The 19,296-nt window shown below is 50.9% G+C and overlaps 1 protein-coding gene across 3 annotated transcripts in view; it reads right to left on the reverse strand.

Moving 5' to 3' along the window:
• Window positions 1-4,654, reverse strand: part of LOC138796906 (uncharacterized) — a 48,503-nt gene extending 43,849 nt beyond the window's left edge. For all 3 annotated transcript variants that reach the window (XR_011363846.1, XR_011363847.1, XM_069976638.1), the window contains exon 1: window positions 4,585-4,654. The gene's annotated coding sequence lies outside the window, so the exon portion shown is untranslated. The remainder of the gene's footprint in view (window positions 1-4,584) is intronic.
• Between the last annotated feature and the right edge of the window lie 14,642 nt (window positions 4,655-19,296).

Genomic DNA, 19,296 nt, shown 5'->3' on the forward strand with positions numbered 1-19,296 from the left:
GTGCAGAGTGTGCCACAAAAGGGGGATCAGGAAGGACACCATTTACCAGTGTGACACCTGTCCTGATCACCCCGGCCTCTGCATAAAGGATTGCTTCAAGGCGTACCACACGTCTTTGGAATTCTAAATTTTCTAAATTCTGTCCCTTATTCCTATTTCAGGGGTCACGTTGATCCAGGGATTATTCTGATTGCCATTATGGAGTCGGGAAGGAATTTTTCCCTGTGATGAGGCTACTGTCGTCTGCCTCACGAGGGTTTTTTGTCTTCCTCTGGATCAACACAGGTTGAATTTGATGGACTTCTGTCCTTTTCAACCTTATAAACTAATAATTGGCCTAATACCCCCAAATAAATTAAAATTGTCCCTTTTCCCCAACTAAATAGGCATGGCCGCCATTCCCATTAGAGACTTGCCATGTTGCATTTAAAAGCCTTTGTGCGGCCAGGACAGTAGTGACCCCATTCTGGAAACTACACCTCCTAAGCAATCTAACAAGGGGTGCAGCGGGGATATGGCCCCCTGGTGACGGGCACATTAGTGCTGTGAAAGTGAAAAAAATTGTATTTTTCATCTTCACAGCACATGTTCTACATAATGCCCATCACCAGTGGGGTTAATATGCTCACTGCACCCCTTGTTAGATTCCTTAAAGGGTGTAGTTTCCAAAATGTGGTCACTTGTGGGGGTTTCCCACTGTCCTGGCAGCACAGGAGCTTTGTTAATGTGACATGGCCTCCATCCTCCATTCCAGCCTCTAAATTGCGCTCTGTCCCTTTGTTGGCTTGCCCTGTGCACATATGGTATATGGTATTTGGTGCTCAGGGGAAATTACCCTACACGTTTTGCATTTATTTTCTCTTTTAACCCCTTGTGGAAATGAAAAAAATCAAGGCTAGACCAACATTTAGTGTAAAATTTTTTTTTATTTTTACACTGAATCATTGATCTAGTCTTTATTTTTTCATTTTCACAAGGGGTTAAAAGATAAAAAAACACAATGTGTAGCGCAACTTCCCCCAAGTATGGAAATACCCCACATGTGGACACAAAGCGCCAGGCGGGTGCAGGGTAAGCCTCTGCAGGGAGGGAGCGCCATTTGGCTAGAATGGATAGTGAATGCCATGTCGCATTTACAAATGCCCTGTGTTGCCAAGATAGTGAAAAACCCCCAAAAGTGACCCCATTCTGGAAACTGCACCCCTCAAGGAATCTAACAAGGGAGAAAGGAAATACCACACATGTGGACTTAAGGCACTATGCGGCCGCAAGATGAGCCTCCAATGGGAAGGAGCGCCATTTAGCTTTTTGGGGCGGGATTTGGGTAGAATGGATTTCGAGGGCCATGTTGCATTTAAAAACTCCCTGTGTTGCCAAGCCAGTGAAAGCCCCCCCCCCCCACAAGTGACCCCATTATTCCACATTTGTGCCCGTCACCAGTGGGGTCCATATCCTCACAGCACCCCTTGTTAGGTTCCTTGAGGGGTGTAGTTTCCAGAATGGGGACACTTGTGGGGGGTTTCCAGTGTTTTGGCAGCACAAGGGCTCTGTAAATGGCCCATGAAATCCATTGCAGTGAAATCCAGCTTCCAAAAGCCAATTGGCGCTCCTTCCCTTTGGAGGCTCGTCCTGCGCCCGCTTGGCACTTTATGTCCACATGTGGGGTATTTCCGTACTCGGGAGAAACTGTGCTACACATTTATTTTTTCCTTGTATCCCTTTGTGAAAATGGAAAATTGAAGGCTAGAACAACGTCTCAGTGTAAAAAATTTTTTTTTCTTTTTTCACGCCACATTGTTCTGAAAATCTGTGAAACACCTGTGGGGTCCAAATGCTCACCGCACCCCTTGTTACATTTCCAGTAGTTTCCCCCATAAGGGGTCACATATGGGGGATTTCTAGTATTTTGGCAAACCAGAGCCTCTGGACCTGAAGTGGTACAGTAAAAAATGACCAAATATAACGAAGGCGTTGAAATTCACTAGGCGCTCCTTTATATCTGAGGCTTGTGGTTGTGTCAAATAGCACATTAGGGCCACATATGGGGTATTTCTATAAACTGCAGAAACGGGGCAATAAATATTGGGGTGCATTTCTCTGGTAATGGGTTTATTATTATGAAAAATATTGGATTACAATAAAATCTCTGTACAGAAAATTTCTAATTTCTTACACACTTAGCTTTTATTTCTGTGACTCTCCTAAAGGGTTAAAAAACTTTCAGGATGTGATTTTGCAGAGTGTGGGGGGTGCCGTTTCTAAAATGGGGTGCTTTGTGGGGCTTCCTAACATACAGTCCCCTCAAATACACTAAGGCTATGTTCACACTATGTATGTGTGCGGCTGTATTTTTTATGCGGCTGTAAATGTGCGGATGAAACTACGGGCGTGGGAAAAAATAGACATACGGCTGAAAACATACGGTCATTTACTTGGAAATCTGGTTCAACTAAAAATAACAAATAAAATCTTAAGAAAGTGATGCAAACACCTCTGGAATGCATCTGGGAAAGCAGGGAAACAGTTTACATGAATTGCTATTACCGGGGTTTGCGATCCTCTGCAGTATGCCGATGCCTCTCATGGTTAATATATTGAATTAATAAAACATTTTCGTTGTAATAAAGTCCCTTTCATTGTTCAATAATTAAATTTAAACGATTCCATCATTTTGCAATTAAATATACTGTTAAAATAAATATATATATAAATTAATGTATATTTATATATATATTTATTTTTTGACAGTATATTTAATTGCACAATGATGGATTCGTTTAAATTAAATTATTGAACAACGAAACTGATTTTATTTCAACGAAAATGTGTTTTATTAATTAAATATTAATTAGTACAGGAAGCTCCAGTAAGCCGTTAATTCATATTGCCGGCAATAGAGCATTCTGTACTAATCATCACTTTACTTTAATTAAAACATCAAATGTTTCTTCTAATTATGTTATCACAATAGCATTATTAGAAGAAACATTTAGAATTATATGTGCGCTCTATAAAGAGCCGGTCCGCAGTACAGTGACTTCATTGTGCTGCGGACCAGCAAAGAGACAACATCGGGGTGAGTATAGAGCTCTCCCCACCCCCTCCCCTGCACTGCACCCCTCCCAGCAAGGAAGGGGGGGTCACTTAACCCCTTCCTTGCTGGGATGGATGCAGTCTGACATCAGTCTGGCCCCCAAGGGGTTAAGGGGGATGCAATACATCCTCCCTTAACCCCTTGGGGGCCAGACTGTAAGCAGCGATCTGTAAAGATGCTGCATACTGTAAGGAGCACAACACCGCTCACAATGATGGGTGTTGTGCTCCTGTTTGTGTGTTTTTTGTGTGTTTCTCCCTTTTTGTTTTTCAGATATCGGTATCCTGTAAATTACGTCGGATTCCGTGGACTACGTCGATGACCAGCGGTTGTTTGTTGTTTTTTTTTTAATAAAATGGTCAATGAGGGGTGTGGGGGTGTTTTTATTTGAATAAATTTTTTTTTTCACTTGTTTGTTGTCTTTATTTCTTTACTTTATAGACTTAGTAGTGGAAGCCGTCTAATAGACGGAATCCATTACTAAGTCGGGGCCTAGTGTTAGCCGGTATAAAATGGCTAACACTAACCCCCCATTATTACCCCAGTACCCAATGCCACCAGGGATACTGGGAAGAGCCGGGTGCCAGTGGTCCCGGAGCGTCAAAATTTGCGCTCCTGGACTGGGGCGGCAGCAAGCTGGTAAGATTTAGGCTGGGGAGGGCCTAAACCAATGGCTCTTCCCACCCTGGTGTTACCAGGCTGCTGTCGTTTAGTTTTTAACCCGGCTGGTTATAAAAATAGGGGGGACCCTATGCGTTTTTTTTTAAATAAATAAATAATTTAAAAAAAACGCATAGGGTCCCCCCTATTTCTATAACCAGCCGGGTTAAAAACCAAACGACAGCAGCCTGGTAACACCAGGGTGGGAAGAGCCATTGGTTTAGGCCCTCCCCAGCCTAAATCTTACCAGCCTGCAATTTTGACGCTCCGGGACCAGGGGCGTAGCTAGGATTCATGGGGCCCCATAGCAAAAAACTGTATGGGGCCCCATAAATCCTGTACGCCCCCCCGCCAAGCACAGACATTGACGCACATATACACACACAGAGGCACCATTAACATATATACAGATACGCCACTGACATACACGCATATATACGCTGTAATGTGATTACACTAGTGCTGATGTATACACCATGAATAGACTGTACACAGGGAAATCATCTGATTGTAATAAGAAACACTCAACCAGAAATAAAAGAAAATGCTGCAGATATTAATGGTGGGTTCTTTTATTAGAGCCCAGCATTAATAGAAGCTGCTGCAGAACATCTTTGGGAGCAAACACACACATATACACCAGTGCTACAGACATACACACACACACACACACACACACACACACACACACACACACACACATATAGCCACAGATACATACACATACTGACATATAAATATATACACAGATACATATATACACACACTGACATATACATATACCCACAGATACATATATACACTCACTGACACACATACACAGCACTTACAGCTCGGTGGAGGCTAGGTGGAGGCTAGAATGTAGTTGCCAGAGGTAGGTCTTGAGGACCTTTGATGATGTCATGCCCATGTGACCAGCCTCATGTGTGGGAGGAGCTATCTTCCTCTGCTCGGTTTTCTATGAGGCGGCTGGTTTCCCGGGCTTTTCATGAGGCAGCAGCATAGTGAGTGCAGTGTATATGATCAGCAGGAGGTAAACCACTGTTTTGAGGGGTGTGTGGGTGCACTGTTATGTGATGCTCTGCAGGGTCAGTGTGTGTGGGTGCAGTGTTCTGCAGGGAGAGGTTTGTGGGTGCACTGTTATGTGTTATGTGATGCTCTGCAGGGACAGGTTTGTGGGTGCACTGTTATGTGATGCTCTGCAGGGACAGGTTTGTGGGTGCACTGTTATGTGATGCTCTGCAGGGACAGGTTTGTGGGTGCACTGTTATGTGATGCGCTGCAGGGACAGGTTTGTGGGTGCACTGTTATGTGTTATGTGATGCTCTGCAGGGTCAGTGTGTGCGGGTGCACTGTTATGTGATGCTCTGCAGGGACAGGTTTGTGGGTGCACTGTTATGTGATGCTCTGCAGGGACAGGTTTGTGGGTGCACTGTTATGTGATGCTCTGCAGGGAGAGGTTTGTGGGTGCGCTGTTATGTGATGCTCTGCAGGGAGAGGTTTGTGGGTGCGCTGTTATGTGTTATGTGATGCTCTGCAGGGACAGGTTTGTGGGTGCACTGTTATGTGATGCTCTGCAGGGACAGGTTTGTGGGTGCACTGTTATGTGATGCTCTGCAGAGACAGGTTTGTGGGTGCACTGTTATGTGATGCTCTGCAGGGTCAGTGTGTGTGGGTGCACTGTTATGTGATGCTCTGCAGGGACAGGTGTGTGGGTGCACTGTTATGTGATGCTCTGCAGGGAGAGGTTTGTGGGTGCACTGTTATGTGATGCTCTGCAGGGTCAGTGTGTGTGGGTGCACTGTTATGTGATGCTCTGCAGGGAGAGGTTTGTGGGTGCACTGCTATGTGATGCTCTGCAGGGAGAGGTTTGTGGGTGCACTGTTATGTGATGCTCTGCAGGGACAGGTTTGTGGGTGCACTGTTATGTGATGCTCTGCAGGGACAGGTTTGTGGGTGCACTGTTATGTGATGCTCTGCAGGGTCAGTGTGTGTGGGTGCATTGTTATGAGATGGTCTGCAGGGGGGGTGTGGGTGCACTGGTATGCAATGTTCTGCAGGGTCAGGGGTGTGTGGATGCACTGTTGTGAGATGATCTGCAGGGTCAGGGTGTGTGGATCCATTGCTTTGGTTGAAAGCCCAGTGCACCCCAGCCGCCAGCAGTGATACCCCCACCCTGTGGCACTGACCGTACCCCTTTGTCCCCTGGACCTTCAGTGCTGGCCACCACAGCCCCCAACTCCCCTTCCCCCCGCCACCTGGACCCCCCCCCCCCCCCCCCCCCCAGTGATGTTCACAAAGACCGGACACCATCAACCACCCCCACCCAGGACTGCAGTAATGATCCGGCTCTCTGAGTGGCACAACTACACCCCCCCCTGAAGTTACTGATGAAGACGGGCTCTGGGCTTCTGCTCCTGAATCGCTGTAATGATTGACTATGCCCCCCCCGCCCCACCCCCCCCGGACCTCTGCGGTGCTGGCCGTCACAGCCCCTAACCAGCCTGCACCCTCCCCCCCATCATCCCCCCCACCCAGGTTCGCAGTTAAGATCATGCCCCCTGAGTGGCACAGCTCCCCCCTCACTGATGAAGACGGCCCTGGGCTCCTGGACAGCTGTAATGATTAATGATCGGGCCCCCCATTCCTGGATTGTTGCCATGGTGTCCAACTGCAGCTTTAAAGGAAGGCCCCAGCGGGTGAGATGGGGGGACCTCACAGTGCAGAGTGATGAGTGCCCCTCTGACCGGGAGCCCGATGGAGTGGTGCCCCTTGTATAGCGCCCTGCTTGCTTTCCCCTCCGTCCACCTCCACACTCCCCCTTCCCCTGAACCTCAGAAGTTCTCCGACCCCCCCCCCCCCCCCAACTGAAGGCGAAGATCCCCCTACCTCACCATACCCCGGACCCCCACCCGAACCTCAGCAGTCCAACCGTCCGCCGGACAAAGGGGCTGATCCTCCATCCCAGGTCTGACGGACCTCAGCGGTGAAAATATCAGCAGTGACAGCCTGACAGGACCGGAAATTGACAGGAGAGGTGAGATTACCCCCTAAAACTACAACCCCCACCATGTCCTGCTAACAGCTCATGATGGGAGTTGTAGTTTTGAAGCCTGTGGCCATCCAGAACTACACCCCCCATCATGCTTATAGACTGATCATTTTGGGAGTTTTAGTTCTGCAGCAGATTAGAGGATGACAGCATAGGAGGAGGCAGTGGCACAGTAGAACTACATCTCCCAGCATGGTGTGGTGATATGAAGCACTACAGTACACAAGGGGACATGTGATGTGTGTGGAATGTATGTTGGCACACAACTAGACCATAGGGCTGGGCGATTAATCAAATTCAATTAATTTGCCCAGAATTTAAGAATTGATTTGAATTTTTTGTGAAAATCGTAAATTCATCATAAAAATCATTGCGGGCGGTGAGGTGCACGAGGAGAGAAAGAGCTGCACAAGGCAGAACATGGGGCCGCTGAACGTGGTTCTTGTGGCCGGCATTCTCTACCGGCCAAACACCAGGAGCGAGACGCCCATCACAGTCACTCTACCGCCGCAGGTGAGTGACCATCTGAACCCGAGCAGTGTGCGGGTTCAGAGGTGGGCGGTGCCCGGGAGCAGAGGGTGCACTCCGTACTGCAGGGGAGAAGGACATGTCCCAGAGAGTGCCGGCCACATGGGGACTACCGCCTTCCTGTACAGCCGGCAGCAGAGCGCCCCCAGATGTCACAGCACACTGGCAGCCGGGGGAAGAGCAAGCGGAACAGGTAAATACAGCCCTACTCCCCGGTCTCTGGAGGAGGCCGCGGGGGCTGCAGGGTAAGGTGATCGCATTGCTACGAGTCCTGGAGCTTTACAGCAGGATCAGGGGGTGCAGTGTAAACCCCCAATCCTGCTGTACAGCCCCAGAACCTGCAGCAATGCGATCACCTTACCCTGCAGTCCCCGCGGCCTCCAGAGACCGAGGAGCTCCATGTGCGGCCGGGAGGAGGTGTGTCCAGCTACCCCAGTCCCATCTGGCACCCCCAGCCCCTCCCCCAGCTGCCCCACTTCACTCTGTTCCCCTCTGTCACCCCCAGCTGCCCCAGTCCCCACCAGCTGCCCTAGTCTCCTCTGTTCCCCCCAGCTGCCCCAGTCCCCCCCCCCCCCCTCTGTCGCCCCCAGCTGAAGGGGTATTTTCTGCTCTCATGGTTCCTGGTCAGGCCACCTCCAGTTCGATCAGGCTGTCCATTACTGCTGATGTCTTCACTGCCGAGATTTGAGGTGGGGTAGTTGGGGACAGTTAGGATGTGGAGGATCACTCCTGAGGTCCTGGTGGGATTACTCCTGAGGGGAAGGGGAAGTAGGGGAGCACTTTTGAGGTTCCGAAGGGTCCAGGGTGGAGGATTGCTGTGGATCGGCAGGGACACAGGGGAGAGTGAGTAGTGCGCTGTGCTCTGCGTTGACACAGCCGGGAGATACAAGGGGTGCTACTCAATCAGGGTATGGGGTGCGCTCCTTATTGCAGGGTAGGGTCCGGGTGGCAGGGGTGAGGGTGGGTAAGGGGAACTCATCGTTGCACAGTGAGGTCTGTAAAAGGAACACTGGGGCAACAAATCAGGAGTTCTGGATGCTTTCCTGGTGTGCATCAGGAAAGCATCCGGAGTTCTGGTGCTCCCGTATAGTTCTACGGGGTCGTCTGTGCCAGAATTTCGGATGAAATTAGGACAGAATGTGAAAAATCCTGACCTATTTTCCGTAACAGACGCCCTTCAGAAAAAATCCTGAAGGGTGTCCATGACTAATGCACCCCTATGGGTCTGGAAATCTGGACAGATTTTCCGGATTTGTGACACATGATAGGTGTGGGGGGGGGGAGGAGTTGTTTCTTAGCAATTATCACTGCTGGCGAGAATGAGATGGGTGGGGCTGCAAACATCACTGCTGCGGTCCCGGGGGACTTAGCGATCATCATTGTGCTGAGGTTGGGGGGGGGGGGGGGTAGCTAGATAGAGGAATGCTGCCAAGAATGCCTGTGGTCTGCTCCCAGTCTAGTGTCCGATGCACTGGCACTGTGTCTGCCTGGGAGGGGGGGCTGGTGCCTGCAGCTCCATGCAGGCGCCCACCCCGGCCTGTCACATGCACCCAGCCTGGCCTGTCACCAGAATTCCGGACACTTTCCTGATGTGCATCAGGAAAGTGTCCAGAATTTTGGCACTCCCATAGACCTCTATGGGCTGTCTCAGACATCTTTGCGACATATCCCTGCATCAGATACAAAAAAAACTGTGAATATAACCTTAATTTTCAAAATAAAGGTATAATATTGATTGCATAAAAAGCCTTGTACACACTATTAGTTTATACAACCAGAACCTGCTGACAGATCACTGTGCAATATTAATCTTTAAATTGTTTGTAATAAAAGTTTATTTAAAAAAAAAAAAATGGTTTCATGTTTTTATTGGGGTGGGGGAGAGCTGGGGGTGTTGTTTCATTGTGTTTATTGGGGTGGGGGAGAGGTGATCAGCTGCTGATTGGCTGAGCTGACACAGCAATGCCCCGCCTCAGCTGCTGAGTGGCTGATGGTAGATTTGAAGAGACAGAGCCCAGCACACTAAAAGCTCAGTGTGCTGGGTACTGGAGAAGGAAGATGTTGAAGGTGAGTATGGACGCTTTACCCGCACTGCACCCATCCCAGAAAGGAAGGGGGCGTTTAACTCCCCTTCCTTGCGGGGATGGGTAAAGAGTGAGATTGGTCTGGCCACTAGGGAGTTGGTGTGGATACAGTGCATCCTCACAACCCCATCGTTGGCCACATTGTTCAGTATGGCACCAAAAGGGTTAAGTGGAGATGTGATGCATCCTCACTTAACCCCTTGTGTACCGGACTGTAAGCAGCATCTGGCAAGATGCTGTATATTGTAAGGTGCAAAACACCTGTCAAAATGATGGGTGTTCTGCTCCTGCCCTTTTTTGTGTCTCCCCTTTTGTTTTTCAGATATTGGTAAACAGGCTTGTGACTGATTCGGTGGACAATGTCAATGACCAGTGTGGTCAACGAGGAGTGTGTGGGGGGGTTTATTTTTTGAATAAAACATTATTTTTTTCAATTTGTCATCTTTACTTTACAGGCTGACAGATGGCATCCATGAGTCAGGGCTTAGTGTTAGCTGGTATAAAATGGCTAACACTAACCCCACCTTCCCCCATTATTACTCCAGTACCTACTGCACCAAGGTTGCTGGGTACCCTATACACACACACATACATATATATTCCGAGTGAGTTGGGGGATGCGTGCTGCTCATTGGCAGGGTTCAGAATGTAAAAGTTACAACATTTCCCCATGTGGGTTAGTTTTTTATTTTTCTAAATTTTTAAGCTTTAGGCTATGTTCACACTGCGTATGAATCCGGCCGTAGTTCGTACGCCGCCGTACATGTGCGTCCGAAACTACGGGCGTGGGAAAAATCGACATGCGGCCGGATGATACAAACTGTGAACATACGCCCGTAGTAGAGTTATGCTTCCCTAGCTTGTTTCGTAGTGATCTGAAACAGGTCATTTACTTGGAAATCTTCGCCCAGTCCAATAAAACACACAGAACCTTTTGGATCGAAAAATCAAGTTCAATTTGGCTGAAATAAGTACTTCGTACGGGACCGCATGGAAATTCACGGCCGTGAGTTACAACATTTCAATCCTCAAACAATGGTCTTGTTCATTTTTCATGGCACCGTATACGATCCGGCCGTAAGCTCATACGTAGTGTGCATTGTGCAGGCGTATATCGTATACTTCCAAGCGAACGCATCAACCTCAAAACTACGTGCGTATATTCGCGGTTTGCACTACGGACGGAAAAATACGCAGTGTGAACATAGCCCCAAAGTGAATCCGTCAGTGACTGGACCCGAGGTGCTAACAGTGTGTATCCCCTTGTGTGCATTGAACCTGTCTACAAAGCCTCTGTGCAGTGGGATTTTTCCACTTTACAAACAGTCTAACCAAGCGTCAAAGAGGAGTGGTGGCTTGGCATTTGTGCCGCATCTCGGCCCGCCTCACCACTACTTCTTCCTCCCCTTTTTAATGCATATATACCTATTCGCCTGCCTCCTGCTCCCCGATATCATTATGTTGCTAATCGTGCATGCGTTGTTGGGCAGAAGTGCGGTGCACACATGCTGAGGGCCTGAAGCCAATGCCCTCTGCACCCTCCTCTTCCGCCCTATGGTGCATGCAGGAATGGTGTTATCAGGAGCACGCCCTCAGAGGGAATTGTCTGTGCAGACGTGCAACAACGTGACTATGACGGGGAGCAGGAGGCAGGCTAATGGGTAAAATGCATGAAAATGGGGTGAGGCGGGCCGAGGTGTGGCCCAAATGCCAAGCCAGTACTCTTTGACACTTGGTTAGAGTGAGTTTGTAAGGAGTTTAAACAAATTACTGCAGGGAGGCTTTGTAGAAAGTGACCATGCACACCTATACTACACTGTCAGCATCTTGGGTCTGGCCCGGTGCTGACAGATTCCCTTTAAAGCCTGCCTATCAGAAACAACCTCTTTTAGATTATACGGCATGGAGAGAAAGGAGCTGCTGCACCTCACACCGATGGCTGACACTAAGGGGCTGTTCACACAGAGCAAGAACGGCGGAATGCCGCCAGCCTCCGTGTCATAATGACCTTGTATGGGAGGCGCACGCGGCTCCTCTCCCCGCGCTGAAGAATGAACATGTTCATTCTTCAGCGCCGAGAGATGCAGTGCGCACCTCCCATAGAGTGTCATTATGACACTGAGGCTGGCGGCATTCTGCCGTTCTTGCTCTGTGTGAATGGGCCCTAATGCTTCTCGGCTACATTTAAAAACCAACGCCAGGATGATGGTTTAGAATTTGATTAAACCATATTGCCTTGTGTACCACGTGCAGGTCCCCTGAGTCCCTACACTACACACTGTCGGTCAGTGACCGCAAAGCGAGCGCAAGCAGGGAAGGGAGGCCATAGAACCGCCCTGCAACCTCTTTTAGATTACTTTATTTCCAGTCTGGAGAGCAGGAGAGGTTTTCTATGTGGATTTTCTACTGCTCTGAACAGTTCCTGACACGGACAGAGGTGGCAGCAAAGAGCACTGTGTCAGACTAAAGAGAATACATCACTTCCTGTAGGACATACAGCAGCTGATATATACTGGAAGGTTGGATGTTTGTTAAGGAAATTACATATCTCTGGCACTAACCCTTACAATACCCATGTGCTGACATCTCTCCTGCCTGTATAATGTGGCAGATGGATCAGTGAGTTCCATCCACCTCCCATTCTCCTTGTAGATGGATCAGTTCCCTCTGTGTGGTGTAAGGACTGTGGCTGTCTCTCTCTGAGCTTGTCAGGCTCAGCTTTTTAGTGAGTGATGAGTTGCTATGGAGGTTACCAAAGGCCCCCACCCCCAATCTCTGACAACCAGGGACTCCAGGGGTAGGACCTACCTCTGGCAACTACATTCTAGCCTGCTCATAGAGAATGCGCTAGACTCCAGGGGTAGGACCTACTTCTGGCAACTACGGGCTCCAGGGGTAGGACCTACCTCTGGCAACTACATTCTAGCCTGCTCACAGTGAATGAGCTAGATTCCGGACTCCAGGGGTAGGACCTACTTCTGGCAACTACGGGCTCCAGGGGTAGGACCTACCTCTGGCAACTACATTCTAGCCTGCTCACAGTGAATGAGCTAGATTCCGGACTCCAGGGGTAGGACCTACCTCTGGCAACTACATTCTAGCCTGCTCATAGTGAATGAGCTAGATTCCGGACTCCAGGGGTAGGAGCTACTTCTGGCAACTACAAACTCCAATGGTAGGACCTACCTCTGGCAACTACATTCTAGCCCGCTCATAGTGAATGAGCTAGATTACGGACTCCAGGGGTAGGACCTACTTCTGGCAACTACGGGCTTCAGGGGTAGGACCTACCTCTGGCAACTACATTTTAGCCTGCTCATAGTGAATGAGCTAGATTCCGGACTCCAGGGGTAGGACCTACTTCTGGCAACTACAGGCTCCAGGGGTAGGACCTACTTCTGGCAACTACGGGCTCCAGGGGTAGGACCTACCTCTGGCAACTACATTCTAGCCTGCTCACAGTGAATGAGCTAGATTCCGGACTCCAGGGGTAGGACCTACTTCTGGCAACTGCGGGCTCCAGGGGTAGGACCTACCTCTGGCAACTACATTCTAGCCTGCTCATAGTGAATGGGCTAGATTCCGGACTCCAGGGGTAGGACCTACTTCTGGCAACTACAGACTCCAATGGTAGGACCTACCTCTGGCAACTACATTCTAGCCTGCTCATAGTGAATGAGCTAGATTCCGGACTCCAGGGGTAGGAGCTACTTCTGGCAACTACGGGCTTCAGGGGTAGGACCTACCTCTGGCAACTACATTCTAGCCTGCTCACAGTGAATGAGCTAGATTCCGGACTCCAGGGGTAGGACCTACTTCTGGCAACTACAGACTCCAATGGTAGGACCTACCTCTGGCAACTACATTCTAGCCCGCTCACAGTGAATGAGCTAGATTACGGACTCCAGGGGTAGGACCTACTTCTGGCAACTACAGGCTCCAGGGGTAGGACCTACTTCTGGCAACTACGAGCTCCAGGGGTAGGACCTACCTCTGGCAACTACATTCTAGCCTGCTCACAGTGAATGAGCTAGATTCCGGGCTCCAGGGGTAGGACCTACCTCTGGCAACTACATTCTAGCCTGCTCACAGTGAATGAGCTAGATTCCGGACTCCAGGGGTAGGACCTACTTCTGGCAACTACAGACTCCAATGGTAGGACCTACCCCTGGCAACTACATTCTAGCCCGCTCACAGTGAATGAGCTAGATTCCGGACTCCAGGGGTTGGACCTACTTCTGGCAACTACGGGCTCCAGGGGTAGGACCTACCTCTGGCAATTACATTCTAGCCTGCTCAGTAGAGAACAGTCTAAATTCTGTACTTCAGGGGTAAAAATTACTTTTTAGCAACTCCAGGGGTAGGACCTACCTCTGGCAACTACATTCTAGCCTTCTCCTACTGAATGGGCTAGATTCCGGACTCCAGGGGTAGGACCTACTTCTAGCAACTACATTCTAGCCTGCTCATAGTGAATGGGCTAGATTCCGGACTCCAGGGGTAGGACCTACCCCTGGCAACTACATTCTAGCCTGCTCACACTGAATGGGCTAGATTCCGGTCTCTAGAGGTAGGACCTACCCCTGGCAACTACATTCTAGTCTCAACCGTGGAGGCTAGAATGTAGTTGCCAGAGGTAGGTCTTGAGGACCTGTGATGATGTCATGCCCATGTGACCAGCCTCATGTGTGGGAGGAGCTATCTTCCTCTGCTCGGTTTTCTATGAGGCGGCTGGTTTCCGGGCTTTTCATGAGGCAGCAGTATAGTGAGTGCAGTGTATATGATCAGCAGGAGGTAAACCACTGTTTTGAGAGGTGTGTGGGTGCACTGTTATGTGATGTTCTGCAGGGAGAGGTTTGTGGGTGCACTGTTATGTGATGCTCTGCAGGGACAGGTTTGTGGGTGCACTGTTATGTGATGCTCTGCAGGGTCAGTGTGTGTGGGTGCACTGTTATGTGATGCTCTGCAGGGAGAGGTTTGTGGGTGCACTGTTATGTGATGCTCTGCAGGGAGAGGTTTGTGGGTGCACTGTTATGTGATGCTCTGCAGGGAGAGGTTTATGGGTGCACTGTTATGTGATGCTCTGCAGGGTCAGTGTGTGCGGGTGCACTGTTATGTGATGCTCTGCAGGGAGAGGTTTGTGGGTGCACTGTTATGTGATGCTCTGCAGGGTCAGTGTGTGTGGGTGCAATGTTCTGCAGGGAGAGGTTTGTGGGTGCACTGTTATGTGATGCTCTGCAGGGAGAGGTTTGTGGGTGCACTGTTATGTGATGCTCTGCAGGGAGAGGTTTGTGGGTGCACTGTTATGTGATGCTTTGCAGGGAGAGGTTTGTGGGTGCACTGGTATGTGATGCTCTGCAGGGAGAGGTTTGTGGGTGCACTGTTATGTGATGCTCTGCAGGGTCATTGTGTGCGGGTGCACTGTTATGTGATGCTCTGCAGGGACAGGTTTGTGGGTGCATTGTTATGTGATGCTCTGCAGGGACAGGTTTGTGGGTGCACTGTTATGTGATGCTCTGCAGAGACAGGTTTGTGGGTGCACTGTTATGTGATGCTCTGCAGGGTCAGTGTGTGTGGGTGCACTGTTATGTGATGCTCTGCAGGGTCAGTGTGTGTGGGTGCACTGTTATGTGATGCTCTGCAGGGAGAGGTTTGTGGGTGCACTGTTATGTGATGCTCTGCAGGGTCAGTGTGTGTGTGGGTGCACTGTTATGTGATGCTCTGCAGTGAGAGGTGTGTGGGTGCACTGTTATGTGATGCTCTGCAGGGTCAGTGTGTGTGTGGGTGCACTGTTATGTGATGCTCTGCAGGGAGAGGTGTGTGGGTGCACTGTTATGTGATGCTCTGCATGGACAGGTGTGTGGGTGCACTGTTATGTGATGCTCTGCAGGGACAGGTTTGTGGGTGCACTGTTATGTGATGCTCTGCAGGGACAGGTTTGTGGGTGCACTGTTATGTGATGCTCTGCAGGGAGAGGTTTGTGGGTGCACTGTTATGTGATGCTCTGCAGGGAGAGGTTTGTGGGTGCACTGTTATGTGATGCTCTGCAGGGTCAGTGTGTGTGGGTGCATTGTTATGAGATGGTCTGCAGGGGGGGTGTGGGTGCACTGGTATGCAATGTTCTGCAGGGTCAGGGGTGTGTGGATGCACTATTGTGAGATGATCTGCAGGGTCAGGGGTGTGGGGATCCATTGCTTTGGTTGAAAGCCCAGTGCACCCCAGCCGCCAGCAGTGATACCCCCACCCTGTGGCACTGACCGTACCCCTTTGTCCCCTGGACCTTCAGTGCTGGCCACCACAGCCCCCAACTTCCCTTCCCCCCGCCACCTGGACCCCCCCCCAGTGATGTTCACAAAGACCGGACACCATCAACCACCCCCACCCAGGACCGCAGTAATGATCCGGCTCTCTGAGTGGCACAACTTACTGATGAAGACGGGCTCTGGGCTTCTGCTCCTGAATCGCTGTAATGATTGACTAATGCCCCCCCCCCCCCCCCCCTGGACCTCTGCGGTGCTGGCCGTCACAGCCCCTAACCAGCCTGTACCCTCCCCCCCCATCATCCCCCCCCACCCGGGTTCGCAGTTAAGATCATGCCCCCTGAGTGGCACAGCTCCCCCCTCACTGATGAAGACGGCCCTGGGCTCCTGGACAGCTGTAATGATTAATGATCGGGCCCCCCATTCCTGGATTGTTGCCATGGTGCCCAACTGCAGCTTTAAAGGAAGGCCCCAGCGGGTGAGATGGGGGGAGCTCACAGTGCAGAGTGATGAGTGCCCCTCTGACCGGGAGCCCGATGGAGTGGTGCCCCTTGTATAGCGCCCTGCTTGCTTTCCCCTCCGTCCACCTCCACACTCCCCCTTCCCCGAACCTCAGAAGTTCTCCGACCCCCCCCCCCCCCAACTGAAGGCGAAGATCCCCCTACCTCACCATACCCCGGACCCCCACCCGAACCTCAGCAGTCCAACCGTCCCCCGGACAAAGGGGCTGATCCTCCATCCCAGGTCTGACGGACCTCAGCGGTGAAAATATCAGCAGTGACAGCCTGACAGGAGAGGTGAGATTACCCCCTAAAACTACAACCCCCACCATGTCCTGCTAACAGCTCATGATGGGAGTTGTAGTTTTGAAGCCTGTGGCCATCCAGAACTACAACCCCCATCATGCTTATAGGCTGATCATTTTGGGAGTTTTAGTTCTGCAGCAGATTAGAGGATGACAGCATAGGAGGAGGAGGCGGCAGTGGCACAGTAGAACTACATCTCCCAGCATGGTGTGGTGATATGAAGCACTACAGTACACAAGGGGACATGTGATGTGTGTGGAATGTATGTTGGCACACTAGACCATAGGGCTGGGCGATTAATCAAATTCAATTAATTTGCCCAGAATTTTAGAATTGATTTGAATTTTTTGTGAAAATCGTAAATTCATCGTAAAAATCATTGCGGGCGGTGAGGTGCACGAGGAGAGAAAGAGCTGCACAAGGCAGAACATGGGGCCGCTGAACGTGGTTCTTGTGGCCGGCATTCTCTACCGGCCAAACACCAGGAGCAAGACGCCCATCACAGTCACTCTACCGCCGCAGGCGAGTGACCATCTGAACCCATGCAGTGCGCGGGTTCAGAGGTGGGCGGTGCCTGGGAGCAGAGGGTGCACTCCGTACTGCAGGGGAGAAGGACATGTCCCAGAGAGTGCCGGCCACATGGGGACTACCGCCTCCCTGTACAGCCGGCAGCGGAGCGCCCCCAGATGTCACAGCACACTGGCAGCCGGGGGAAGAGCAAGCGGAACAGGTAAATACAGCCCTGCTCCCCGGTCTCTGGAGGAGACTGCGGGGGCTGCAGGGTAAGGTGATCGCATTGCTACGAGTCCTGGAGCTTTACAGCAGGATCAGGGGGTGCAGTGTAAACCCCCAATCCTGCTGTACAGCCCCAGAACCTGCAGCAATGCTATCACCTTATCCTGCAGTCCCCGCGGCCTCCAGAGACCGAGGAGCTCCATGTGCGGCCGGGAGGAGGTGTGTCCAGCTACCCCAGTCCCATCTGGCACCCCCAGCCCCTCCCCCAGCTGCCCCACTTCACTCTGTTCCCCCCAGATGTCCCCCCCATTCACCGCAGTCCCCCTCTGTCACCCCCAGCTGCCCCAGTCTCCTCTGTTCCCCCCAGCTGCCCCAGTCCCCTCCCCCCCCCTCTGTCGCCCCCAGCTGAAGGGGGATTTTCTGCTCTCATGGTTCCTGGTCAGGCCACCTCCAGTTAGATCAGGCTGTCCATCACTGCTGATGTCTTCACTGCCGAGATCTGAGGTGGGGTAGTTGGGGACAGTTGGGATGTGGAGGATCACTCCTGAGGTCCTGGTGGTATTACTCCTGAGGGGAAGGGGAAGTAGGGGAGCACTTTTGAGGTTCCGAAGGGTCCAGGGTGGAGGATTGCTGTGGATCGGCAGGGACACAGGGGAGAGTGAGTAGTGCGCTGTGCTCTGCGTTGACACAGCCGGGAGATACAAGGGGTGCTACTCAATCAGGGTATGGGGTGCGCTCCTTATTGCAGGGTAGGGTCCGGGTGGCAGGGGTGAGGGTGGGTAAGGGGAACTCATCGTTGCACAGTGAGGTCTGTAAAAGGAACACTGGGGCAACAAATCAGGAGTTCTGGATGCTTTCCTGGTGTGCATCAGGAAAGCATCCGGAGTTCTGGTGCTCCCGTATAGTTCTACGGGGGCGTCTGTGCCAGAATTTCGGATGAAATTAGGACAGAATGTGAAAAATCCTGACCTATTTTCCGTAACAGACGCCCTTCAGAAAAAATCCTGAAGGGTGTCCATGACTAATGCACCCCTATGGGTCTGGAAATCTGGACAGATTTTCCGGATTTGTGACACATGATAGGTGTGTGGGGGGGGAGGGAGTTGTTTCTTAGCAATTATCACTGCTGGCGAGAATGAGATGGGTGGGGCTGCAAACATCACTGCTGCGGTCCCGGGGGACTTAGCGATCATCATTGTGCTGAGGTTGGGGGGGGGGGGGGGTAGCTAGATAGTGGAATGCTGCCAAGAATGCCTGTGGTCTGCTCCCAGTCTAGTGTCCGATGCACTGGCACTGTGTCTGCCTGGGAGGGGGGGCTGGTGCCTGCAGCTCCATGCAGGCGCCCACCTCGGCCTGTCACATGCACCCAGCCTGGCCTGTCACCAGAATTCTGGACACTTTCCTGATGTGCATCAGGAAAGTGTCCAGAATTCTGGCACTCCCATAGACCTCTATGGGCTGTCTCAGACATCTTTGCGACATATCCCTGCATCAGATACAAAAAAAAACTGTGAATATAACCTTAATTTTCAAAATAAAGGTATAATATTGATTGCATAAAAAGCCTTGTACACACTATTAGTTTATACAACCAGAACCTGCTGACAGATCACTGTGCAATATTAATCTTTAAATTGTTTGTAATAAAAGTTTATTTAAAAAAAAAAAAATGGTTTCATGTTTTTATTGGGGTGGGGGAGAGCTAGGGGTGTTGTTTCATTGTGTTTATTGGGGTGGGGGAGAGGTGATCAGCTGCTGATTGGCTGAGCTGACACTGCACAAGTCTTTGCTCAGCCAGTCATCGCCTGCAGCAATGCCCCGCCTCAGCCGCTGAGTGGCTGATGCTAGATTTGAAGAGACAGAGCCCAGCACACTAAAAGCTCAGTGTGCTGGGCTCTGGAGAAGGAAGATGTTGAAGGTGAGTATGGAAGCTTTACCCGCACTACAGCCATCCCAGAAAGGAAGGGGGCGTTTAACCCCCCTTCCTTGTGGGGATGGGTAAAGAGTGAGATTGGTCTGGCCACTAGGGAGTTGGTGTGGATACAGTGCATCCTCACAACCCCATCGTTGGCCATAT

This window comes from Dendropsophus ebraccatus, chromosome 7, assembly GCF_027789765.1.
Source record: "Dendropsophus ebraccatus isolate aDenEbr1 chromosome 7, aDenEbr1.pat, whole genome shotgun sequence".
Classification (NCBI taxonomy): Eukaryota; Metazoa; Chordata; class Amphibia; order Anura; family Hylidae; genus Dendropsophus; species Dendropsophus ebraccatus.